Raw genomic sequence first — 27,436 nt, forward strand, 5'->3', positions numbered from 1 at the left:
TTTGCTAGAGAGCAACAGTTGAGTGGGGGTAGTCCCCACTGGTGGCAGCAATATCCCTAGGGATAGAGAAAGGGGTTTTGATACTAGAAACCTGAGTAAAATAGTGCCCTCCTATAAGACAGGAGATGATATCCACAAGTGGATAACTGCTCTGGGGAGGGCCTGCAAAGTACAGCAGGTACCCCAGAGTCAGTGGGCAGCTATATTGTGGCTCTCCTTTGAAGGCAAAGGTAGAGATAAGCTCCTCACTGTTAGAGATGAGGATGCTAATGATTACCGAGTCTTGAAAACGGCACTGATTGATGGGTTTGGCTTAACCACTGAACAGTACAGGTTAATGTTCAGAGACACCCAGAAAACTCAGGCTCAAGATTGGACTGAATTTGTTGATTGTGCCACTAAGGCTTTGGAAGGCTGGTTACTGGGAAGTAAAGTTACTGATTACACAGGATTGTATAATCTAATTATGAGAGAGCAAATCTTAAATAATTGTCAGAACCAGTTGTTGCATCAGCACCTGATTGACTCAGATCTGACCTCTCCCCAAGAATTGGGAAAGAAGGCAGACAGATGGGTCAGGACAAGGGTCAAGCAGCAGGACCAGAACCAGGGTGGTGGCCAGAAGAAAGCAGACCAGAAGGGTAATGAGAATAAGCAAAATGACCAGAAGACTTCAACAGGGCCCCAACAACCTAAGGAGGGTGGGTCCCAAACTTCCCAAAAGAAGAAGATTGATGGTCCTAAGAAACCATGGTGCCAATACTGTAAAAGTAAGACTCACTGGTTTAGTGAGTGCACCAAGAAAGGCCAAACTCCTAACACTACTGTCCCTAAGACACCTGCACCCCCTAGTACAGTTAGTAGTGGTAGTGTACCTCCCAAGGCTATAGTTTGGTTAACCCTTGGAACTGAGGTGGGTTCTGACTTAGTCAGAATACCTACTCAGGCAGTTCTTGTTTGTACTGGGGACATGGATATGACCCCTACTGTAAGTCCTAGTACTCCGGGCAAATACAGGCAAACGCCTTTAATCAATGGAAAGATGGCTCAGGCCTACAGGGACACATGTGCCAGTGTCACTATGGTGACACCAACATTTGTGGACCCTGACCAGATCATGCTAGGTACACACTACCTAGTGACCAATGCTAGCAATGTCACTACCAATCACAGTATGGCAGTTGTTAATTTCTCCTGGGGAGGGGTAACTGGCCTCAAAAGGGTTGTAGTTAGTTCAGACCTCCCAGTAGATTGTCTTTTGGGCAATGATTTGGAATCCTCGCTGGGGTCAGATGTGGAGTTCAGGACTCATGTAGAAATGCTATGTCTCTCCTCACATGTCCTTGCTGTGACCAGGTCACAGGCCAAGAAATGCCCAGCTGAACAACTGCTGGATCCTGGAAGAATGGACCAGACACTACCCAAGAGAAAGAGCAGTAGGGGTAAGGCTGGGCCTTCCCCCCTGCCTCAGGTTGAGGATCAGCCCTCTCAGGAGGCTGACCCAAGACCCCAGAAGGAACTGTCCTAGAAGAGCTTGAGCCTGAACAGGTTGAGTTTCTTCTGACAGGGAGACCTTCCAGGGCAGACTTGAGGCAGGCCCAGTTAGACTGTTCCTCCCTTGAACCCCTCAGACAGCAGGCTGCTGCTGAGGCTGTGGGGAATGCTACAGGTGCCCATAAGGTATATTGGGATGATGGACTCCTATACTCTGAGGCAAGAGACCCCAAGCCTGGTGCTACCAGGAGGCTGGTCACCCCCTTGTCTCTTAGAGGTTTCCTTCTCACCTTAGCCCATGAAATTCCCCTTGCAGGTCACTTAGGCCAGAACAAGACTTGGGACAGGCTTGTTCCACATTTTCACTGGCCTCATATGTCTGAGGACGTTAAACAACCTTTACCACGCATTTTTTTCCACGCAATACTATTAGCACGCATTTTTTACCACGCAAAAACTTTCACAACGCATACCTTTACCACGCATACTTTTACCACGCAAATACTTTTACAACGCATATACTTTTAGAACGCATTATATTTAAATATATGTTTATTGATAAATGATGATTTATTTAATTATAAAATAATATTTTTAAATATCAAATAATTATAATTATTATAAAAAATAAAAATAAAAATTATAATTTTATTAAAATTATAATTTACATTAAAATGTAATATGAATTAAAAATAATTAGATTTATTATTTTATATTTTGAATATTTAAAAAAAGTATTGATTTATTACTGTATATATCATATATTTTACCATAATCTAAAATTTATAAATTTGAGTATTTATCTATTATATTTTTAATTATTTATTAATGCAAAATAAATAATTTTTTGTTTATTATTTGATTATTTGTATAATATAAAATTATATCAATAATTAGTGTATAATTAAAAATTATTAGAATTAACATTAAATACAAATATAATTTGAAAATTAATTACAAATTAAAATACAATTAAAAAAAATATATATTGGAGTACTTTACATTATGAAATTTGGTAAAGATGAACTTGATAAATATTGGTTTTTTCTAAAAAACCAACAATTATATTTTTAACTAAATTTAGAAATTTATAATATTACTTTGGTGAAAAAAAAAATTAAGAATTTTTTTTTGAATTTTAACATCATTCTAAACAAGTTAGAAAATATATAAATAGCAAATTTATTAGAAAAAAAATAAAATTTTAATCAAATACAGGTTTATAGTGTAAGATTAATATATGACTAATACAATTAAGATTGGGTTCCCAAGGTTTCACATTGAATCCAATGGTAACGTTTGTCCTTTTTCTATTTTCATGACATGTCTTATGTGTCCCGCGGTACATGGAAAGGATGAGGAAAAGAGTATGAAAGAAGTAAGAAAAAAAGAGAAAAGTAAAAAGAATACAGGTAAGATTAAAAGATTATTTATACATATAAGATAAACAATTAAGATGTAATGCAAGTCATATAGTAATAAAGAAAATAACGATAACTTGTTAAAATAATTGTTATTATTGACAATAAACACATAAAAAAATAGTTTAATTTTACATATATTTTTCATATATTTTTGATTATTTTTTTACAAATGGGAAACATATAGAAAAATTATAATCATTTTAATTAAAAATTAAAAAATAAATAGTCCTTTTTTCATTCTTGCAGCTTTGTAAAACGTATTGACGTTAACGTAAAACGTCAGCGGCCATTTTGGACCGGACCCAAGGAGGAAGCAGCTGGAAGCTGATCTGCGTCCAGGTAGGAAACATTTACAACTTTATTATATGTTTGTATTTACAAAAAAATAGTAATATATTGTAAGGAAAGGATAAGGAGAGGTTGCTGAATACATAAATGTTGTTAAATACGTTTTTAAAACATGTCGCCGATCGAATAGTTAGAATATGCCTAAGTCGGGTGTGGGAGGAGGGGAAAAATAGAATGTTTTTGATTGTTTTGTAAAAAATGTCTTATAAAAAGAAATAGATATAACATGTGTATGTTTTGAAATTTTGATATTTATACAGTATAATTGTAAAACAAATGCAACTTTGAAAATATGATTTGGTATTTTGAAAAATTAGGATTGTAGTGGAAGAGGTTCTTTTATTGCTGGAAAAAGCTTCGTCGCAAACAAATAGATGTATTTTAAAGTTAGTAATATAGGGAAATTCAATTATGGAAGTGAAATTAAGGAGTTTTGTATTGACAATCGATACGTTGTTTCAAAATATTTCAATTTGGACACATAATGGTATTTAATTCTAAAGAGTGGTTTTTCGGTGTAATACATTAAGTTGATTTGCAATATATGTTTGAGCAAAATTGAAAAAATATTGTTTATTTGATTTAACATAAAAACCTTTTGAAAATTCGATAAAGTTGATGATTTCATGAAGGAAAGTACGGAATTGTGTGATTGAATTTAGTTCCTATTATTGTGGATGTATGGTATTGTATTTTATTCAAAAGTGTGGTTATTCGGCAGAATACCATCAAATGAGTGGTGAGATATGGATGAATAAAAATGTAAAAATATTTTTTAAATGATTAAAAAAAAATCTTCTTTTCAAAATACAAAAATTTTTATGATTTAATGAAGATATGTATTGGATTTTGTGATTGACTTACGATCTCTATAGGTAATTAAATGGATGTTTTCAAGAAGCTTTTTGTTCACAATTTAAAGAAATGAGCAGTGAAAATTACTTAGTAATTTCTCAAAATTGCATTTATTTTTTGTATACATAACTATTATTTGTAAATGAAAAATTTTAAACAATTTCTAATAAATTGTGAGTTTTCTAATTAGATACTTTTAATATTTTTGATTGTTTACAAAATAAGGAAATTATAAACAATCAATAAAAAAATTTATAAATAAAAAAACAACCCAACTTTTTTAAAATTTATAAAAAATAAATTAAAAAATGTTTTTGCCAATTAAATTCAGAAAGAGAACAATTTTAGAGCAAAGCAGGAAAGTAATGTGAAGATGATGCTTAAAAAGTTAAGATGTTAGCAATATTTTCCAGGTAATCTAAAGCCACACACAACGAAAACTGTTGTAAAAGTGCCAATAGTCTCTCAGACATTTCCTTTGTTTTATGAGTTATTTGTGGGTTTAGACTTCCTGTAAGAGTTTGTGAAATTCTCATTTCCTGAAAACTTTGCTCCTTCTTCAAAGTTTCTAGAAAAGAGTAGAAATTAGGGTGGGGTTTTCCAATTGTATGATTGAAGGAGTTATGCCATCCCTCAATAGCATTATTTGTTTTAGCCTCTCCCTGTAAACAAGTCGAATAACAGTTCCACCACTCCACATGGAAACGTGGCTTCCTCCTGCGACCCGATCTGCTTAGGTGTCCAATCCATGTTTCTTCCATATAATTTAGAATGGGTGCCAATTTTTCTTCATTTGCAATGTAATAATCAGATTCAGTAATGGCAGTGTAGTACTCGTCTACACTTTCGGGAGGGACAAAACAAAGAGCAGTTAGTTTTTTTAATTCAACCTGTAATTTGCTGTCTGACGAGTAATCTGTAACCAGGGGTGTTTTTTGTAATTTACGCCAGATTGCCTGGGAAAAATGGAAAAAACACCCCTGAATTTGGGGATCCGGGTACGTTTTTGTGATTACATTAATCATGCTCAATTCAAAATCAATGATAATTTTCCTAGGACTTTGGTTTGTGGTTGATTTTATAACTGATAATAGCTCAGTGTAGGTTGCAGAAGTCTTATCAGGCAGCAAACTATATACTAGGGGAATAACATTGTTATTAATTTTGGCGTGTATAGTGTAAATTTGGGCGAATGGATGGGGTGTACTTTTAAACGTCCCATCCATCATCCAAATTTCACTATTTTCAAGTTTAACAAGATTTCTAGGTGTACTAAAAATTAATATACGTTTCTGAGGGTTTTCATTATCATGCAGAAGGAAAGGTTCATTAGAAAAAGAAATAGTAACTTCATGAGGAATAATTATATCAGAAAAAGTATGGGGTGTATTTATTTGTGTGTTACTTGCCTGCTTTTGACGTTGAATAATTCTTCGCAAATTATGTATGGTAGGCATATTACTAGCTATATGATCTGGGACATGCTGAGCAACCTCTCGTAAAATATTTCCTGTGGAATCATTGGAGATACATGCAAGTTCCTTCATTTCATTCAAAGTTTCTCTAATATCAACATCCATTGCAGAGGCAGTTTGGTTATGGTCAGTTGTTTTTACAATAATATCATCAACCGTAACCGCTCTGCCGCTGCAACGGGTTGAGAAGTATTGCACGCATCTCCAATGATTTCTTGGGAAACTTATCCTTTCCGTACAATATATGTAACCCATATGACTTAAAAGATTGTTTCCTTTTCTTGATTTGATGTACTTTGCTGTTGGTTGAGCACTCATTTTCTGGAAAGAAAAAAAAAACATATTAAGATTGAGATATTTTATTTTTTAATTTTCACATAATTCATACACACTATCCTGTTCTTTAATTTCTGCAGCACTTAACTTGTCTTTGATTATTATTTGATAATATTGCTACACTTAAGTGGAATTAAAACTGTATTTGAAACCTCTACACAATCCAGCACTTTCCCTAATGCAGCACTTACCTGGAGTTGGAATAGTAATTAATACCCTACACTATCCAGCACTTTCTCTAATGCAGCACTTACCTGGAGTTAGATTAGTAATTAATACCCTTACACTATCCAGCACTTTCCCTAATGCAGCACTTACCTGGAGTTAGATTAGTAATTAATACCCTTACACTATCCAGCACTTTCCCTAATGCAGCACTTAACTGGAGTTAAAATAGTCATTTCTACCCCTACACTATCCAGCACTTTCCCTAATGCAGCACTTACCTGGAGTTAGATTAGTAATTAATACCCTTACACTATCCAGCACTTTCCCTAATGCAGCACTTACCTGGAGTTAGAATAGTAATTAATGCTTTTACACTATCCTGCACTTTCCATACTGTAGCACTTTCCTGGAGAAAAAAAATATTTGATCACTGTCATTGTATTTTTTATTTGTTTTACCTTCAAAGATTGGTGTGTGTTTCTTCTTTGGTTGTCTGATTGGCTTGGATTTGGATTTCTTTTTGAATTTCAAAAGTTGGTTGGTATTCTATGAATAGAAAAAAAAAATTTGTATTTTTTTGGATTTAAATGTTTTATAAAGATTTGAAAATGTCTGCATTGCTGTTCATCTGTTTAATGTTTACAAACATTATGACTTTGTTAAAATCCTGCACTTTCCCTAATGCAGCACTTAACTGGAGTTAGAATAGTCATTTCTAACCCTACACTATCCAACACTTCCCTAATGCAGCACTTAACTGGAGTTAGAATAGTCATTTCTACCCCTACACTATCCAGCACTTTCCCTAATGCAGCACTTACCTGGAGATGGAATAGTAATTAATACCCTACACTATCCAGCACTTTCCCTAATGCAGCACTTAACTGGTGTTAAAATAGTTATTAATACCCCTACTCTATCCAGCACTTTCCCTAATGCAGCACTTACCTGGAGTTAGAATAGTAATTAATACCCCTACACTATCCAGCACTTTCCCTAATGCAGCACTTACCTGGAGTTAGAATATTAATGAATACCTCTACACTATCCAGCACTTTCCCTAATGCAGCACTTAACTGGAGTTAGAATAGTCATTTCTACCCCTACACTATTCAGCACTTTCCCTAATGCAGCACTTACCTGGAGATGGAATAGTAATTAATACCCTACACTATCCAGCACTTTCCCTAATGCAGCACTTAACTGGTGTTAAAATAGTTATTAATACCCCTACTCTATCCAGCACTTTCCCTAATGCAGCACTTACCTGGAGTTAGAATAGTAATTAATACCCCTACACTATCCAGCACTTTCCCTAATGCAGCACTTACCTGGAGTTAGAATATTAATGAATACCTCTACACTATCCAGCACTTTCCCTAATGCAGCACTTAACTGGAGTTAGAATAGTCATTTCTACCCCTACACTATTCAGCACTTTCCCTAATGCAGCACTTACATGGAGTTGGAATAGTAATTAATACCCTACACTATCCAGCACTTTCCATAATGCAGCACTTACCTGGATTTAGAATAGTAATTAATACCCTTACACTATCCAGCACTTTCCCTAATGCAGCACGTATCTGGAGTTAAAATAGTCATTTCTACCCCTACACTATCCAGCACTTTCCCTAATGCAGCACGTACCTGGAGTTAGAATATTAATTAATACTCCTACACTATCCAGCACTTTCCCTAATACAGCACTTACCTGGAGTTAGATTAGTAATTAATACCCTTACACTATCCAGCACTTTCCCTAATGCAGCACTTACCTGGAGTTAGAATAGTAATTAATACTTTTACACTATCCTGCACTTTCCATACTGTAGCACTTTCCTGGAGATAAAAAAAGATTTGATCATTGTCATTGTATTTTTTATTTGTTTTACCTTCAAAGATTGGTGTGTTTTTCTTCTTTGGTTGTCTGATTGGCTTGGATTTGGATTTCTTTTTGAATTTCAAAAGTTGGTTGGTATTCCATGAATAGAAAAAAAAATGTTTTTGTATTTTTTTGGATTTAAATGTTTTATAAAGATTTGAAAATGTCTGCATTGCTGTTCATCTGTTTAATGTTTACAAACATTATGACTTTGTTAAAATCCTGCACTTTCCCTAATGCAGCACATAACTGGAGTTAGAATAGTTATTAATACCCCTACACTATCCAGCACTTTCCCTAATGCAGCACTTACCTGGATTTAAAATAGTCATCTCTACCCCTACACTATCCAGCACTTTCCCTAATGCAGCACTTAACTGGAATTAGAATAGTAATTAATACCCCTACTCTATCCAGCACTTTCCCTAATGCAGCACTTAACTGGAGTTGGAATAGTAATTAATAACCCTACACTATCCAGTACTTTCCCTAATGCAGCACTTACCTGGAGTTAGAATAGTAATAAATAACCCTACACTATCCAGCACTTTCCACAATGCAGCACTTACCTGGAGTTAGATTAGTAATAAATACCCCTACACTATCCAGCACTTTCCCTAATGCAGCACTTATCTGTACTTAGTATAATAATTAATACCTAATCACTATCCTGCATTTCATGAACTGCTGCACTTTTTAAAAGTAAATATAAAAATATTGATCACTTTTATTGTATTTATAATATGATTTACCTTCTTATGTTGTTTTGTTCTTTTTGTTCGGTTGTCAGATTGGCATGGATTTGATTTTCGTATGGTATCTGAAAAGTTACTTCGTAATCTATGCACAGAAAAAAAAGGATTTTGTATGTTTTTAGTTTTAAATATTTTATGAAAATTGGAAAATGTATATATATCACTTCAAAAGTTTATTACAGAGATTATTAACGTTTTAAAAAATGGAAAATTATCTTATTTTCTATAACTTATTAATGTTGATGTATTCTGTTTTTTATTTAATCGGTACGATTCTCTGGCGTTTTGATGGCTTTATTTGTTGTCAGCTCTGTTGATAGATACGATTTAAAATTTAAGTATTGTAATATTTTTTTAAGGTTTAAAAAATAATAATAATTTTTTAAAAAAATATATATTTAACGGTAAATATATGTTGAAGAGGAATGTGGTTATTAAAACCTAAACCTTTCTTTGGTGATGTTATTGTATCAACAGAGTTTCTACGATTTGTGCTATTTAAAAAAATAATTACAGAGTGTTATCGAAATTTATTTTTAAATATTGTATACATTTCAATTCAAAATGTATGTTTAATTTAATAAATAATTTTCGAATATAAATGCATTAGGCATTGGTATTAATATATATAGGATAATTGTTAGAAACGATAAATTTTACATTTAACGTTTAAACCACTATTAAGTTATTATTTCAGTTAATCATTGATCAAAATTACTTGTATTGACGAGAAAAATGATCGAAAAAACGCTACTGCTTTAAAAAAGTAGAAGGGTCAGCTTATGACGACTGCTTTCTCTGGGAGTTGTCAACCAACTGATTATAAAATGGTGTCTCGCTTGTATTTATAAGTTTTTTACAAGTATATCATTTATTGATGAGAAATATCTCGTTAGTAATGTAATGAAAATATCTGTATAATAATGTGGAAACTAATATTTTAATTTAACCAGAGAAAAAGTATAGTTTAGTGATATTTCAAGAAAAAAGTTTCGTTTTGGCATCCATTTTGGATGTATTGTTGTGGTTTGATTTCATGAAAAGAGTTGGAGGACTTATAAAGTTACAGTTTATTTTAAATTGGAATAATAAAGTTACAGATTAGTTTAAAATGGTTTTTAATGGCAGCTGTGTTTTTCTATATGTTAGTTTCATTGTTCAATGTATTGTTTTACAAGAAAAATATATTTTCATTTAATCGTCGTTATGGTAAAATATGTAAATTTTCCACTATTATTAGTATTTATTTTGATACTCGAGTAGTAAGTTTAATAATGGAGTAATAAGTTTTAGAATTCGGTGGTATTTAGTTTTCTTGTGAAAAACTATTGGTTTAAAAAAATTCAGTAAAATAGATTTGTTTTGGCATCCATTTTGAATGTTTGGTGGTTTAATTTCATGGAAAGAGTAGAAGGACTAAAAAAAATAAGAATAGTTAAAAACGTTTCAAATGGTAGCTATGTGTTTGTATAAATTTTTTTTATCGTAAAAATTATTGTTATGCTTGTTAAATAATTTTTATTTTAATCGTCGACTTAGTAAAAATAATTCATTTTTGTTTAATATCAGTATTAATTTTAATACGCGAGTATTAATTTTAACACTCGAGTATTAATGTTAATACTTGAGTATTTATTTTTAAAAAATGGTAGAATTTTTTTATATAACGTTTAGTTTTTCCCCACATTTTAATACACTTCCCCACCCAAAACCCCTATTTTCCCTGGATCCCGTCCCAGGAATTATTTGACAAATTAAAAAAAATATATATTTTTGCGTTGTAATGGTATGCGTTTTAAAAGATATCGTTGTAATGGTAGTTTCCTATTAAATACATGGTATTGCGTTGTAATAGTATTCGTTGTAAAATACTGCGTTGTAATAGTATTAGCGTTGTAAAAAATGCGTTGTAAAAGTATGCGTGGTAAAAGTATGCGTTGTAACGTCATACATCCGTCTGAGGACACAAAAGAGTTTTGTCGCTCATGTGTCACCTGTCAAGCCAGTGGCAAATCAGGTGGCACAACAAAGGCCCCCCTTATACCACCACCTGTGGTGGGGGTTCCCTTTGAAAGAGTGGGGATTAACATTGTTGGACCAATGGACCCTCCAACAGCATCTGGGCACAGATTTATATTGGTGATAGTGGATCATGCCACCAGGTACCCAGAAGCTATTCCCCTTAGGACCACTACAGCTCCTGTTGTGGCCAGGGCCCTACTTGCAGTTTTTACTAGAGTGGGGTTTCCTAAGGAGGTTGTCTCTGACAGAGGTACAAACTTCATGTCAGGATACTTGACTGCAATGTGGAAGGAATGTGGTGTAAACTACAACTTTACCACACCCTATCACCCACAGAGCAATGGGCTTGTGGAGAGATTCAACAAGACCCTCAAAGGAATGATAAAAGGGTTACCAGACAAGCTTAGGCGAAGATGGGACATCCTTTTACCCTGCCTTCTGTTTGCTTACATAGAGGTCCCACAGAAGGGGGTTGGTTACAGCCCTTTTGAGCTTCTATTTGGGCATACTGTAAGAGGACCCCTATGTCTTGTGAAGGAAGGATGGGAGTTACCTCTCAAAAAGCCTAAACTTGACATAGTGGACTATGTACTTGGTCTCCGCTCCAGGATGGAGTACATGGAGAAGGCATCTAAAAACCTGGAGGCCAGCCAAGAACTTCAAAAAGCTTGGCATGACCAAAAGGCTGTCCTGACTGTGTATCACCCAGGGCAGAAGGTGTGGGTGTTGGAGCCAGTGGCCCCAGCAGCTCTCCAAGACAAATGGTCTGGACCCCATACCATCATTTAGCAAAAGGGAGAGGTCACCTACCTGGTGGACCTTGGAACTCCCAGGAGCCCTCACAGAGTACTTCATGTGAACAGGCTCAAAGCATTTGTTGACAGGGAGGACATGAGCTTGCTCATGGCCACAGATGAGGGGCAGGAGGAAGAGAGTGACCCTCTCCCAGACCTGCTCACTCAGAACCCTGATGATGGGTCAGTAGATGGTGTAGTCTTTTCTGACAGCCTCTCTGAGCATCAGCAAGGGGATTGTAGACAGGTTCTTCAATCCTTCAGGCAAATGTTTTCTCTGACCTCCAGTCAGACAAACTGGTGCACCCATGAGATGGACACTGGTGACAGTCTGCCTATAAAGAGTAAAATCTACAGGCAACCTGACCACGTCAGGGACTGCATAAAGAAAGAAGTACAAAAGATGTTGGAATTGGGAGTCATTGAACCCTCAGAGAGCCCTTGGGCTAGTCCTGTAGTTCTAGTACCAAAGCCTCACACCCAGGATGGTAAGAGAGAGATGAGGTTTTGTGTAGACTACAGGGGTCTCAATGCTGTCACTAAGACAGATGCCCATCCAATACCAAGAGCAGATGAACTCATGGACAAATTGGCTTCTGCCAAGTTCTTGAGTACATTTGACCTGACAGCTGGTTATTGGCAAATCAGGTTAGCTGAGGATGCCAAGGCCAAAACAGCATTTTCTACCCCAGGAGGTCATTACCAGTTTGTGGTGATGCCCTTTGGTTTGAAAAATGCACCTGCCACTTTTCAAAGGTTGGTGAACCAAGTTCTCACTGGGTTGGATGACTTTTGTGCAGCATATGTAGATGATATTACTGTCTTCAGCTCCACCTGGGAGGATCACCTGATCCACCTGAGGAAAGTTTTGGAGGCCCTGCAAAAGGCAGGCCTCACTCTCAAGGCTACTAAGTGCCAGATAGGGCAGAGTCAGGTTGTGTACCTGGGCCACCTTGTGGGTGGAGGCCAGGTTCAACCATTGGAGAGCAAGATACAGGCCATAAAGGACTGGGCTCCTCCAACCACCCAGACACAGGTCAGAGCTTTCTTGGGCCTGTCTGGTTAATACAGGAAATTCTTCAGAAATTATGGATCACTTGTGACCCCTCTTAATGACCTGACAAGTAAAAAGATGCCAAAGAAAGTTCAGTGGACAGCTAGCTGTCAAAAGGCATTTGATGACCTAAAGCAGGCCATGTGTACTGCACCTATTCTCAAGAGTCCTGACTAATCCAAAACCTTCATTGTCCAAACAGATGCATCTGAGTTGGGTGTGGGAGCTGTTCTATCTCAACTGAATATTGATGGTCATGACCAGCACATTGCTTTTATAAGCAGAAGGCTGACCCCTAGAGAGAAACGTTGGTCAGCTATAGAGAGGGAAGCCTTTGCTGTGGTTTGGGCCCTGAAGAAGTTGAGGCCCTACTTGTTTGGAACTCACTTCAAGATTCAGACCGACCATAAGCCCCTCTTATGGCTAAATCAGAAGAAGGGTGAAAACCCCAAACTTCTTAGGTGGTCCATTTCCCTACAGGGGATGGACTTTACAGTGGAGCACAGACCAGGGACTGACCATGGCAATGCAGATTGTCTCTCCAGGTATTTCCACTTAGAACAAGAAGACTCACCTGGTCAAGGTTAGTTTAATGTCCCTAAGTTTGGGGGGGGGTTATGTAGGAGAGTGGGGTCTGCAATCCTATGGTCACCCCAGATTTTTGCTTTTTTGCTTCACTGGTTTACGACTTTCCCTGGCTGTGGGCCTGCTAATCAGACCCACAGCCTAGCTGTTCTCTCTCTAAATTGACAACCATGTACCTTAGGGTCATTTACCAATTGGTACTGGGCCACCTTATCAGTCCCTGTACAGTGTACCTTAGGTATCCAGGGCATAGGTGTACCCAGGGCCTACCAGGGGCTGAAGCATGTATTATGCCACCCCTGGCTGGCCATCCAAAACTGACACAACTGGCTGCAAGACAGCTGGGGCAAGGTGGTGTAATCACCCTTTGCTGTAGATATAGTATACCTATATCTAACCCTAAAATGGACACATATATTCCTATCAGTCACTCCTATGGAAGGCCTTATCAATCCTGAAGGCAGAGTGCTTGGAATTATGTGAGATGGTGCTCTGGCATGAGCTGAGCCCGTCTGCAGCTTGCGGAACCAAGTCCTAATAGCTGTTCCATGATAACGCTATACCATATATTCTTAAGTGCATTATCAACCTCCCGGTTAAATGCTAACTCTGGTATAACATTATCAAAACATGTCGAGTAAGGTGTCATACGAATTGGAACACTACCCCCTCACCAATTCTGGCGACGGGGGCAGCATTCCACCCTTCTAGAGGGACACGACATGTATGTAACTGTGAACCCCGGTTAAAGTTAACTCGAGCCTTGGCATCACAAAATGGATGCTGCCACCACAGACACAAGTCTGACCTCCTGCTGCTGGGAGTCCTTCCAGCGAGGGAGGCTTGGACAGAGGGTTTCCTGCCTTGGGAGGTGTGAGCACCACCCCAGACAGGATTTTGTGTATTGGGTAGGACAGGCCTGAAAGGAATGAGACTAAGCATGGGCGTAAAATCCGTTCCGCTCGCGGAATTTGTGGATTTTCGGCAAATTCGCGATCCGCGAACTCTCGCGAATTTACCGAAAATTCGTAAATTCACACGCAGCGGATTTTTTTTTGCTTGGTCGCGCTTGTCAAATACAATATTGCGGCGCGCGGTGTTCACTTACCGTCATTTAGCGTTTGAAGAGTTGTTTTTCTCCATGTTTGCGTGTGCTGCGCCATTTTGGATCTTGCTGCGTGATCCCACGGGAGTTTGTCGACCGCGATTACGTCATCACGCCCGCCACCTTGCACAGCGAGAGTTTGTCAACGCGAGTACGTCATAAAGGCTCGTGATCACGCATCGCGGGAGTAAACAATTGCGAACACGTAGATGCGGCGGGCAGCAACAATCTTGCACTCGCGAAATTGCAAAATTTGCAATTCTGCACAACAAATCCACCAGCAAGCAGCATAAACCTTCTGAAAATGATGATTTTTTATCAGAATAACTCCTAAGGTTGACATTTGCCTGCACTTTATTTTGCAAGGAGTCCATTTTGGGGGGAGGGGGGGGTGGGAGGAAGGAAGTGCCCCACAGTCTCCAATTTCCTGTTCCTGTCCAGCAGGCTCCTCCCAGTGCTTTCTTCATGTGCTGGTCACTTTCATTTGGATCTTGACCTGGAAGGATTACTTTTTGTGGATGCTGCTGGATATTTGGATTTGAGGCCTTTTTGACTCTCTTTGGATCACTTTTGGATTAGAAATCAACAGGGGTAGTAAGTGGTGCATGGGCCTAGTCTTTCTGTGGGGTGTCTTCTTGAATTTAAACATCATTGAGGGCATGGATGGCATGGGATTGTGCTGATTTTTATGTGTTTTTCGACGTTTTGGGGTGTATAACTGATGTTCCTCTGTCTTCCATTGCTTTTAGGTGCACAAGAGAACCACCAGTGCCAGGAAGAAGTCCTGCAGCGGTGTGTGTGCAGAATAACATCACGCGACGTCACGTGTGGCCACAGATAAGACAACTCTGCAACTCTTGCAACTGCGGCCTGCTCTTCTGACCTCTGAAGAAGATGGCCCCCAAAAAAGTTCCCCGTAGCTCTTCTAGCAAAAAAGTTGGCAGTAAGGAGCAGAAGAAGCAAGTGGCGCCACTTACCAAGGAGACTGGTGTGCCGACCGCCACATATTTTGGGGGAAAAAAAGTGCGCCTGTAGCAGCAGCGGGGTCTGCTGGGGACCAAGCTGCCGGGAGCAGCACCCCCGCTCCATTGGGCTCAGTGCCACCACCACCACGCCAACTTAGGTCCAAGCCCTTGAGTGCTTTAGAGGCCGCCAGTATAGTTGTTCAATCACCATTGACCAGTGATGTTGGCTCATCGCAAGAAAGTAGCAGCAACGTCCCTCAATCAACACAGGTTGTTGTAACTCATCTGACGAGTGTTCAACAAACACAGCCGCAACAACAACAACCTGTGCAAGTAGTACAAGCCCAAGTACATGTGGAAGGAGAGGCAGCGCAAGGAGATGCGCAAGCAGAGGTGCATGGAGCGGCACAAGTGCCCACAATAGTTGTTCCTCCCGAAGTAGGGGCACATCAGGAAATCGACATTCAAGCCGAGGTATCACATGAGGAAGCCACTCCTCCTGATGATTCATTGTCTTCCAGATACCGAACAAGGAAAAGATCAAGGATGGTGTCTACTTCTTCTTCAAGCCCCCTTCTTTCTGATGATATGGATGAAAACTGGGAACCACCAGTGCTGCCTGAGAGTGAGGCACACCATGATATGACAAAGGTAGCTAAGCGTAAAAGGAAGGTCCCCGAAAGTCTCAGAGTTATGGAGTGTGATGATGACGCTGAAGAAGAAGTGGCGTATACTCCTGCTGATGAAGACTCTCACGACGACGACGCAGTCAACATACACGTCACTCCAGCCTCAGCGGGCATGCAGCAAACAGACAGTTTGACCCTAGCCCGAAAAGCTGCTGAGCGTCATGTTGTCGACGAGGAGGCAATGGGAGGAACACCATCATTGGAGTTAACTAGTACACCACCACCTACCGCTTCTATATATTTGTTTCTCGCCAGAAGGGACCTCCATCCACCTCCACCTCAATTAGTGGTGGTGCAAGTGCACAACGTAGTAAAGTTCGGCAACACACATCCTCCACTTCATCTGCCATTAGCAGCATGACCAGCAGTATCGCCTCCTCCGCCCCCCACAGAAATTTGAAGTCCGCAGTTTGGGACTTCTTTAGTGTTTGCCCAAAAAGGGAAAACATAGCCATATGTAGCATTTGTAAGCTTGCAGTTAGTCGTGGTAAGCTTGGTACCAACTATGGTACCGGAGGCCAGAGAGGTCATCTTAAGAGACAGCACCTTGTCCAATATCTTGCGCACCTAAAGGAGATCAAGGAAGCCCGAATTGGAAGTCAACAAACTGTATCAGTTGATGTTTCATCTGATGATGACGAGGAGGAAGAAGCGTCAAACATTTCGTCACCTACACCCAGCACCCCTGTCAGCAGCACACCCCCTGTGCGCCACACTAAGAGTGTGGGAGAGAGTGAGACACCAATGCGAAAAACTTCATCACCGAGCGTAACTGGGTCGAAGGCGTCATCATCTGCCCGTAAAAAAATTGTCCAGCCCACCATTAGAAGCATGTTGTTTTCAGATGCGCCATTTGAACCCAACCACCCAATGGTGCGTCTGTATAACACTAAGCTGGCTAAAATGCTAGCGCTGGACCTTCTCCCTTTTTCTTTTGTGGAAGGGGTTGGTTTTCTTGAATTAGTGGCAACGCTCTGCCCTAAATGGAAGGTTCCTAGCCGGTACTATTTTGCCAGAGTTGCGGTTCCAGCACTACATGCAGATGTGCAGGAGGCGATTTCGGCAGCTTTGAAGAAGAGTGCTGTTCACACTATACATCTGACAACAGACATGTGGACCAGTGGCGCAGGCACTGATTACATGTGCATCACTTAACACTGGGTCTCTTTTTCAGGAGTAACAGCAAAGCTAAGGGCAGGTGTTGACACGGACAACGTTTTTAAAGCTGCTCGGAAACATGCAACACTAGCCATGTTTGGCATGGAGACAAGTCATACAGCACAAAACATTTTGCAGGAGTTTAACACAAAGGTCTTTAAATGGCTTATCCCCCAAAAACGCATGATTGGTTATGTTTCCACGGATAATGGCGCCAATGTAGTTAAGGCCATGGATAAGGGTCACTATTTCAGAGTGCCGTGTTTGGCGCACTGTATAAACCTGGTTGTTAAAAAATTCTTGAGTGAAGAAAGTCCAGCGTGCGAGTTAATGTCCACCTGCCGAAGAATGTGCACACATTTCAGCCATTCTTTTAAGGCCCGGAAGCATCTGAGGGGCTTGCTACATGAACGTCGACTGCCAGTGAAAGCACTCATCCAGGAGGTGGCAACACATTGGAACTCAACCTTCTACATGCTTGAGCGTCTGTATGAGCAGTTTATGGTACTCGATCAGTATTTCCTTACACTGGGTACAGCTGCGAAGGACCTGAGGTTACATGCAGAGCAATGGGAGCTAGTTAAAAGCCTGACAGACATGCTTCGTCCTTTTGAGGTCTTCACGCGTGCAGTCAGCAGGGAGGACTGTAGTTTGGGAAAAGCTATCCCATTGTTGCGCATGCTAGAGCACCAACTGAAGGAGGTGTCTTCTACGTTTCAAACTGATGAAGAAAAGCAAGAAGCTTTTGATTTGGCGGAGAAATTATTACAGCGCCTACTTTGCGATGAACGTCTTCAAAAGATCAACACAGAACAGCATTACATTTGTGCTACTATTCTGTATACACGCTACAATAAGGCACTGGCAGCCAGAGCATTGTTTGCTTTTGGTGACGAAGAAGTCTCAAAGTACAAACGTTGGCTAGGTCTGTCAGCCATGAGGCTTGAAAGAGAACGGCAGCAAATTGAAGGAAAAGGCAGTACATCAGCATCAGAAGGCCATCCGGAGCCCAAAGAATCCACTTCTGCACCTGTGGCTTGGCAGAAGTGACCTCTCAGCCGTTTAAGACACCAGCAACCGGATCATCTGCACCAGACACAACAGTAACATTGTGTGAAGAAGACAATTGGCTAACTCAGCTTGGGTTTGCTTCTGAAAAGGTCCCAGCAAAAAGTAAGCAAAGTGGAGTAACCCTGCAGAACCTTGAGTCGATGGTGCAGGACTATCTGAATGACCCAACAGAGGTCTATATTCATGATGACCGATTGGTGTATTGGCATGGGAAAAGAGAATTGTGGCCAGAGATCACCAACCTGGCTATAAATTACTTGTCTTGCCCACTCGCAAGCTTGTCTTCTGAACGTGTTTTCAGTGCTGCTGGTGGCATTGTAACTTCCAAAAGGACCCGCCTCTCGCCCAACAATGTGGAGAGGTTAACAATGATCAATATGAATCAGCACCTCATACCACCAGATTACAAAGTACGAGAATACACGCCGGAAGAAGACGAGGAGGACACCAACTTAGATAAGGGAATTTCTTCTCTGTTAGGTGACCTACTCCCGCCTGAATTCGCAGAGTATAAGGACGAACTCTGCTTCCCTGACACCAAGCCCTGAAAATGAGCCAATGAATCAATAACTTTCTTTTTCGTCCCTTTTCACTTTTATTCCTGTGTGTATGTCTTTCTTTGTTTTGCAAAGTCAATATAAATAAAAAATGTAATCACCTAATCAATCACAAAAAGAAGCCCATCAGCAGAACTGTCTTCACTTATTTGCTTATTGATTTGAAGGTGCCGCAGTCTGCATTCCTCAGGTTCACAAGTTCACAAGAACATGCTCCTCTATCCTCCTCCTCCAGACTCCTATTTCCCTCAAAGCAGATGGCTGGATTACGCCCAATGAAGAAAGACTCTGCACTTGTGGGGGTGTTCTACTTCTTTGCGGGTGAGTTGACGGCTCTGGGGCCATTGCTGGGAAGGTCTAATACCGGATAAAAGTGGTTTGGAGAAAATCAGAGCAAAAAAGGTTTTGCCTTTTTTCTCACTATCATGTTTTCGGTGGCCTGTTTGGGGGGGTTCCTGGTGTTTGTGGGTGGGTTTTGGGGTCTGGGAGCAACGCTGGCACAGTCTAATTTTGATTGCATTTGTTTTCCAGGACATCCATGGTGGAAAAGTAGAGTTATGACCTTGCTGCACAGCGCGTTTGGACAGAATTGAAAGAAGGCCGAAAAATATTCGAAGTATGAGATTTTCCATTTTTGCTTTTTGCCTGTTTGGGGGTGTTGTGCTTTTTTGCGGGTGGGTTGGCAGGTCTTGGGGCATTGCTGGGAAGGTGTAATACCGGATAAAAGTGTTTTGTAGAAAATCAGTTTTTGCATTTTCTGACATTTCGCTCACTACAGCGTTTTTGGGGGCCTGTTTGGGGGGCTTCCTGGTGTTTGTGGGTGGGTTTCGGGGTCTGGGAGCACTGCTGGGTATGGATAGTTTTGATAGCAAGAGGTTTGAAGAAAATCCATGGAGGCAAAGGGGAGTTAGGGCCTAGCTGCAGAGCGCGCGCGGAGTGATTTTTGAAATTTCCCCAAAAATGACTCTCCCCATTTTTGTACTTTTGCTTTTTGGCTGTTTGGGGGTCTACTACTTGTTTTCGCCTGGGTTGACGGCTCTGGGGCCATTGCTGGGAAGCTCTAATACCGGAAAAAACTGGTTTGGACAAAATCCATGAGGAAAAAGTTTTTGCTTTTTCTGACATTTCGCTCAATGTAGCGTTTTCGGGGGCCAGTTTGGGGAGCTTCCTGGTGTTTGTGGGTGGGTTTCGGGGTCTGGGAGCACTGCTGGGTATGGATAGTTTTGATAGCAAGAGGTTTGAAGAAAATCCATGGAGGCAGAGGGGAGTTAGGGCCTAGCTGCAGAGCGCGCGTGGAGTGATTTTGGAAATTTGCCTAAATATGTCTGTCCCCATTTTTGTATATTTGCTTTTTGGCTGTTTGGGGGTCTTCTACTTGTTTTGCCCTGGGTTGACGGCTCTGGAGCCATTGCTGGGAAGCTCTAATACCGGATAAAACTGGTTTGGACAAAATCCATGAGGAAAAGGTTTTTGCTTTTTCTGACATTTCGCTCAATGTAGCGTTTTCGGGGCCGGTTTGGGGGGCTTCCTGGTGTTTGTGGGTGGGTTTCGGGGTCTGGGAGCACTGCTGGGTATGGATAGTTTTGATAGCAAGAGGTTTGAAGAAAATCCATGGAGGCAGAGGGGAGTTAGGGCCTAGCTGCAGAGCGCGCGTGGAGTGATTTTGGAAATTTGCCTAAAAATGTCTAAGTCCCCATTTTTGTATATTTGCTTTTTGACTGTTTGGGGGTCTTCTACTTGTTTTCACCTGGCTTGACGGCTCTGGGGCCATTGCTGGGAAGCGCTAATACCGGATAAAACTGGTTTGTAACAAAATCTATGAGGAAAAAGTTTTTGCTTTTTCTGACATTTCGCTCAATGTAGCGTTTTTGGGGGCCGGTTTGGGGGGCTTCCTGGTGTTTGTGGGTGGGTTTCGGGGTCTGGGAGCACTGCTGGGTATGGATAGTTTTGATAGCAAGAGGTTTGAAGAAAATCCATGGAGGCAGAGGGGAGTTAGGGCCTAGCTGCAGAGCGCGCGCGGAGTGATTTTGGAAATTTCCCCAAAAATGACCAAGTCCCCATTTTTGTACTTTTGCTTTTTGGCTGTTTGGGGGTCTTCTACTTGTTTTCGCCTGGGTTGACGGCTCTGAGGCCATTGCTGGGAAGCTCTAATACCGGATAAAACTGGTTTGGACAAAATCTGAGGCAAAAACATTTTTGAGTTTTTGCTGACTTGCTTGCCTTTGAGGTGCTCTTTGGGGGCGTTCCGGGTGTTTGTGGGTAGGTTTTGTGGTCTGGGAGCACTGCTGGCACAGTCTAATTTTGATTGCATTTGTTTTTCAGGAAATCCATGGTGGAAAACGGGAGTTATGGCCTAGCTGCACAGCGCGTTTGGACAGAATTGAAAGAAGGCCGAAAAATATTGTAAGTATGAGATTTGCCATTTTTGCTTTTTGCCTGTTTGGGGGTGTTGTGCTTTTTGCGTGTGGGTTGGCGGGTCTTGGGGCATTGCTGGGAAGGTCTAATACCCGATAAAAGTGGTTTGGACAAAATCCATGCTGAAAAGCCTTTTGCATTTTTTGTAACTTAGGGTTCGTTAGGGTTAGCACTAGCAGCAGTATTCCATGTGTTTTGGGGTGTTCTAGATTTTTGCAACTGGGTTCTGGGGTCTTACAGCACTCGTGGGAATGTGTAATCTTGGTTGCAAGTTGTTTGAAGAAAATCATGGTGGCATTTTTTGTAACTTAGGGTTCGTTAGGGTTAGCACTAGCAGCAGTATTCCATGTGTTTGGGGGTGTTCTAGATTTTTGCAACTGGGTTCTGGGGTCTTACAGCACTCGTGGGAATGTGTAATCTTGGTTGCAACTAGTGGTTTGAAGAAAATCCATGGTGGGAAAGGGTGGATTTTGCCTAGTGAAAGAAAGCGTTTGCCACTATTCTTAACTTAGGGCTCGGCTCGTTAGGGTTAGCAGTATTGTATTGCATGTGTTTGGGCGGGGGTTATTTTACGACTGGGTGGGGTCTTGGAAAACTTGTTGTAATGTCTAATCGTTTGAACATAATCCATGGTGGGAAAGGGGGGTTTTGGCCATACTTTCTGAGTGCGTTTTGACACGATTTGAAATTAGGCCTCTGTGAGGTAGCAGCAGTATTCTGCACGTTTTTGGGAGGGTAATGTGGGGTGTTCTAGATTTTGGGGATTGTCATCTCTGAAAGTGACAGTATAATTTTTGCACTACACAGCGTGCCTTACATATTTTTTTCTCCGAGGTGTCTTTAACACTTACTGTTGTATTTTTCCATCATCAATTACAGGCAGGCTTTTACCCTGTGCCATCGATGTACTACTCAGGCGTACAATTAGCGATCCGCAAATCTGCATCAGGCAGGCAGTGGACAGTGTGTCTGGTCACCTAGATTGATCGACGGAGCATCCGATGGAATGAAGGAGTACCGCGAGTAAGAGGAATGGCTGGATGCATCGACTTCACAAATTCAACGGGACCACTACAAAAAACAGTAACAGTATCCAAAATTCTCCTTACCTTTTCAATGATATTCTTGTGAACTTGAACTTACTTCTACGAGTGCGACTCTCTGCGTTTGTTTGATCTCTGCTTCAAATTCATCCCTACAGCTATTTGATACGTCTTTGCTATGTTTAACACTAATTTAATGTTCGAAGTGTTTATTGTCAGAGGGCAGAGAGGCAAGTGAAATTGCATAATGACTGCAGCCATGTACTGCCAAGTTTGCCAACTTGTTCCTTCGTAGTTACTAGTAAGTTGCAGTAAGTAGTAGTACTACTTTTCAGTAAGCTAACCATCCATTTACCAACAAACAACTTCTCGCATGCAGTAGTGCACTTTCTTTATGTCCCTTTAAAGGTTTATCGATATCTTCAAATCCAAAGATTTGTTTCTCTTCATTTGTTGTTTTACTGACCATGTTGTGTTTTTTTCCTCTCTACCAAACTTTCCCCCCAAAAAAAACCCCATTCCCATCCAATTTTCAAACCCTAACCCTCTTCCCCCGGGCTGTGTGGTATTTCATTGATGTGTGACTGACAACAACAATAAATTCCACACACTTGCTGGGGAGGATAAGGTCAAAGCAACCAAAAGTTCATGTGCGCCATCCTGGATTGATAATAAGAACATCCTCCTCCTACACGACGTGAACAATCTAATGCTTAATGCTTACCTTACGTTGGCACTGCTTAGGTTACAATTTAGGGCACTGTTCTGTACCCTACTATCTATTGTACTGTTTCTAATGCTACGCTCAGGCCACTCAATGTTTAATTTCCTCTTTTTTTCATATGGTGAGACTGCCAGTGTGTACCACTACTGCTACCAGCACAACAATGATATTGCATCCGTTGAGGATTCAAGTCAACAACCAACCTTATTCACCAACCGTGATTCGCAAATCACAGGTAAGATAAGCATATTGGGGAGGTAGTAGAATAATGGGCTAGGACTAAGTTTGGAGGAGAGCAGAGCCTAACAGTACTACTAGTAAAGTACAGTAGTAGGGCTACTGAATTGACTAACTCGGTTACTTGCATTTTGGTACATTTAGGACAAGATGTTTCATTCATGCTGGTAAGTTTGAAAAACCAAACGTCCAGTAACCACTGCCAACCCCCACACAAAATAATATGAGCGCGTATACTGTGTTTTTGAATGAAAAATATAATTATTGAGAAATATAAATTATGGATGTTGTTGTCGTCACAAAAATAGAATTACCCCAACTCACCCCCCCTTCCTAACCAAACCAATGTCCAAAAATCAAAAAGTACCCTTTCCCAAAAACCCAATTCCCACCCCCCAACAGTCTTTAAAAAAGGGACAAGGGACAGTCACTTCCTCCGGTGGCGTTTAACTTTAGAGAGCTGGTGCTGCACGTCCCGCAGCTCTTTGCGGAGGTCCTGGACCTGGCGCTCCAGGTAGTCCACTCGCTTTCGGAGGCAGCGCTGGCGTACCATCCAGGCTCTGGGGGGGCAGCTGGTGTTTTTGCTGCTGTGCGGCGGCGGCGGGAGGCTGTCGGGCCACGGCTCCGTTTGGCTGGAGGCTTGTGGCTGGTGGACCCGGGGGCAGTGGAGGAGGATGTGGAGGTTGTTGTAGTTTCCTCCTCATGCTCCCGAGCCCACAACCGTCGATACTCGACACAAATAGCCTCCAGCTTACGGGCCCTGGCCCGGACAGCCATCTCCTTACGGGTGAGCTTTTTGGGAGTAGTATCTATCAAAAAAAGAAAGAAAATACTGTAGCCAATAGTCTTTAACATAAAGTCAAAATAATTCAACAGAAAGTTGACACTCAGTAACACCAGCATAAGTAACACCAGCAAGTAGCAAACACAGTATAACATTTTTAAGATAACGGACCAGGTTTTTTTTGATTGTCGATCCACAACTGGCGCCTCCCGTATGTGACGTTATTTATAATTTCTAACCACTATTTTGAGGGTGCCCCAGATAGGAGGAAGAACCTAAACCTCCAATTAGGACCAAGATCCAAACATATTTGATACAGCAGGTATCTGTGCACACGTCGCCTTTTACAGAGTAAATGCTGTTGGTAATCAAACAACACAACCAGACAAAAATGTGGAAGTAGTCTTGATAGAAGTTTTTCTTCAATTCAGATGTTATCCACCACGCCCAGCCAACACGTGTTTCGTCAGGGCTAGTAGCCCGCGACTTCATCAGGGCTCCCGCGGGCAGCGGTTCCAAAGCTATTGCCACAATGGCTAGGTGCTCTCAGCCGGTTCTAATTCCGACCCGGCTACCGGGTACTGTCGAGGTTCTAGCTGATTCGTCTCAGCCGTCCGTGTGATGGTTAATACCAAAGATGCGACACACCATAGGAGTATCCGTGTGAGCGGCAGGTTAAGACGTACTGCTTTCCAGCGTCTCCGCGTGTAAATGCGGAAGTCATTTACAGTTTACACGCGGAGATGCTGTAAAGCTGAGATGGCTGAGACGAATCAGCGAGAACCTCGACACTACCCGGTAGCCGGGTCGGAATTGGAAGCGGTTGAGAGCACCTAGCCATTGTGGCAATAGCTTTGGAACCGCTGCCCGCGGGAGCCCTGATGAAGTCGCGGGCTACTAGCCCTGACGAAACACGTGTTGCCTGGGCGTGGTGGATAAAATCTGAATTGAAGAAACACTTCTATCAAGCCTACTTCCACATTGTTTGTCTATTGGTTGTGTTGTTTGATTACCTACAGCATTTACTCTGTAAAAGGCGACGTGTGCACAGATACCTGTTGTAACAGTATAACATTTTGGCATGTATCTTTCCGCCGTCTTTGTAAGCCTGTGACATTACAGGGAGTTTCAGGAATTCCACTAGCAGCACTATGGGTGGACTCACTACTACTTACATAGTCAGAGAGTACTCAAAAAAGGCCTTTTTTAACTTTTTTTCTCTTGGGTTGCAAAAGAAATCACTGGTACGTGAACTTGTGCTCGCCGCCATAATGGCAGCTCACTCTGCTTTCACCCAAGAAATACAGACACAGGCCATGATGATGCAGACTCGCAGTACTTTAAGCAGTACATGCAAGTGGGGATCTGAATGTCTTACTTTTCTATAGGGGTGGCACTGCCACTGTCCATACTTCTTCCACTCAGCGTCTTCTCTACTACATCATACACCTCTGCTATGGACGAGGAGGATAAAGAAGATAACATCCAGGCTTCGAAAGTACGTCTATGATTCTTCTTGATGTCTCAAATTTACCAACATTTTTTTTTTTCAAAAACCAACTAACACCCTTTTCATTATATTTTGGAAAGCGCTGTCTTCTTATGTTGAATTGCATTCAACAAAACCATTCTTTACAGTCATAAATATTAAGACTCGCTCGTCCTTCGTTTCACCCTTCTTTAACTTTTCGTTCTTCACATCCCTAAACTTAATCTGATATGACTTGGCTTCACAAATCACAATAAAAATTGGCCAGCTGAGTTGAAGTGAAATAGAGGGGGCCATTGGTTACCAGAGAAGTACCGCAGCTAATGCTATTAACAGTCAAGGTTGACTGTCTTCTACGTGATAGTCCAAAAAGTAGTTCTAAATTAGTAAATGTTCTTGACAGTACAGTGTACTTATACTAGTGTACTGTGTACTACTGTACAGTACATCATACACTCCTTTGCGAGGCTACTCAAAAATATTTCAATAAGTAAGGAGTATAATAACTTACCACCGTCCGCCGCCGCTGAGTCTTCCCCCCCCAGCTCCTCCTGTTGGCGCCGCCCCATCCTGAGTGGACCCCTCCGCACTGTTGGCCCCGGCACTGGTTGTCATCTGTGCCGCGTCAGATGTTGTGACGTCTAGGAAAAACATGTCATATTTTCAGATGCCATACACAACCCCCTATTTTGTCTCGTAACGGAAGAAAATGTAAAATGTTACATAACACATTTTTTTTTATAACAGGGATTGAAAAAAAGTAACGGTTTTGGGGAGGGTGTTAACCTTTTATATGCTTATTCCATTAAATGCTACACTTGTTCTTATGACAACTGATGAATGCTTGCTTAACGGGCACCATTTTTCTCATTACAGAAAGAAGATTACATTGCCCTTCTGCCAGACAATTCTCCAACTACTAGTAAGTCATCACCAGCAGTACTGTGTTTTCATTTCTTAATTGAAAATAAAACTTTAAAACTAACTAACACTGTGTGGTTTTTGTTTAAGAGTGAGTGAGCTGAAAGGTTTGAACTACTGCACTTGGCAGTCATGTTTCAGTGACTCAGATAGGCCGGGACTCGGAGGTAGTCTTCTTCTGTTCTTCTGGGTCGTAAAAATCATTGGTCAGACATTCTAGATAGTCGGTCAGGGGATTGGGGGTTCAACTTCTGTTCGGACTGAGGTATGTCGAAAGACGAACTGCACCTATCATCTTGTCCATACTTCTTTGTGTGCAGAATAGTCCCTGAAACACTAGCGGTATGGGATGTGCTCCTCTCAAATCAAAAAGGACACTGCTACCTTTTAGTTGGTGTAAACAATTACATTTTGTTGTTGCAAATTGTCAAAGCACTTACATTAAGAAGACTGGAATAGACAGCAAGGGCAACCTAGAGGACTACACTCAGTGCCTAGAGCTATTGCTGTATCAGAGTTTTGTTTCACACCGTTTGCCGAATGGGCAAGCTTAGCTACCTACACAGACCGACTCATAATTGTAAATAGTAGTAGCACAGAGAGTGATGGTAGAGGCAGGATAAGAATGTAGAAAGTAGTCTACATTAGAAGAAGATGCAAGACTATTTTGTAAAACATAGAATTATTATTTATTAGGAACCAGTTTATAATAAATAGGGGCTGTAAAAGTTAGGGAAGTATAAGTATTAAGATAACAATAAGACAACTTACTGGGGCCAGCAGAAGAGCCTGGAAGGGACTGCTCCTGTCCAACTTCTGCCACCGGAGTCTCTGTCGCCGTCGCCTTGCCCCTGGGAGTTTCTTCTGGTGATCATGAAATAAAGATACACAACATGGATGATTGTTTTTTGGGAAATATTTGATTTCTTTGTACTCAATCTAAAATTATGTCGGGGAAACAAATTAACATCAATTGCATCTGATCTGGTCAACTAAGAGGATAGTAGTACAGTATTGCAGGATTCGCAGACCATCTAATAGGAAAGTTATGTAATTCACTAACTACATCAACAACAAAAAGGT

The 27,436-nt window shown here is 41.0% G+C and overlaps 1 protein-coding gene across 4 annotated transcripts in view; it reads left to right on the forward strand.

Moving 5' to 3' along the window:
• The window catches only part of LOC144773613 (transient receptor potential cation channel subfamily M member 2-like), a 1,994,366-nt gene that overhangs the window by 1,850,749 nt on the left and 116,181 nt on the right, over positions 1 to 27,436 (forward strand). Inside the window, exon 30 of one of the 4 annotated variants that reach the window (XR_013600027.1) lies at positions 26,309 to 26,354. The exons of the other annotated variants lie outside the window; for them this stretch is intronic. The gene's annotated coding sequence lies outside the window, so the exon portion shown is untranslated. The remainder of the gene's footprint in view (positions 1 to 26,308; positions 26,355 to 27,436) is intronic. 4 annotated transcript variants of the gene reach the window in all.

Source organism: Lissotriton helveticus, chromosome 8, assembly GCF_964261635.1.
Source record: "Lissotriton helveticus chromosome 8, aLisHel1.1, whole genome shotgun sequence".
Lineage (NCBI taxonomy): Eukaryota > Metazoa > Chordata > Amphibia > Caudata > Salamandridae > Lissotriton > Lissotriton helveticus.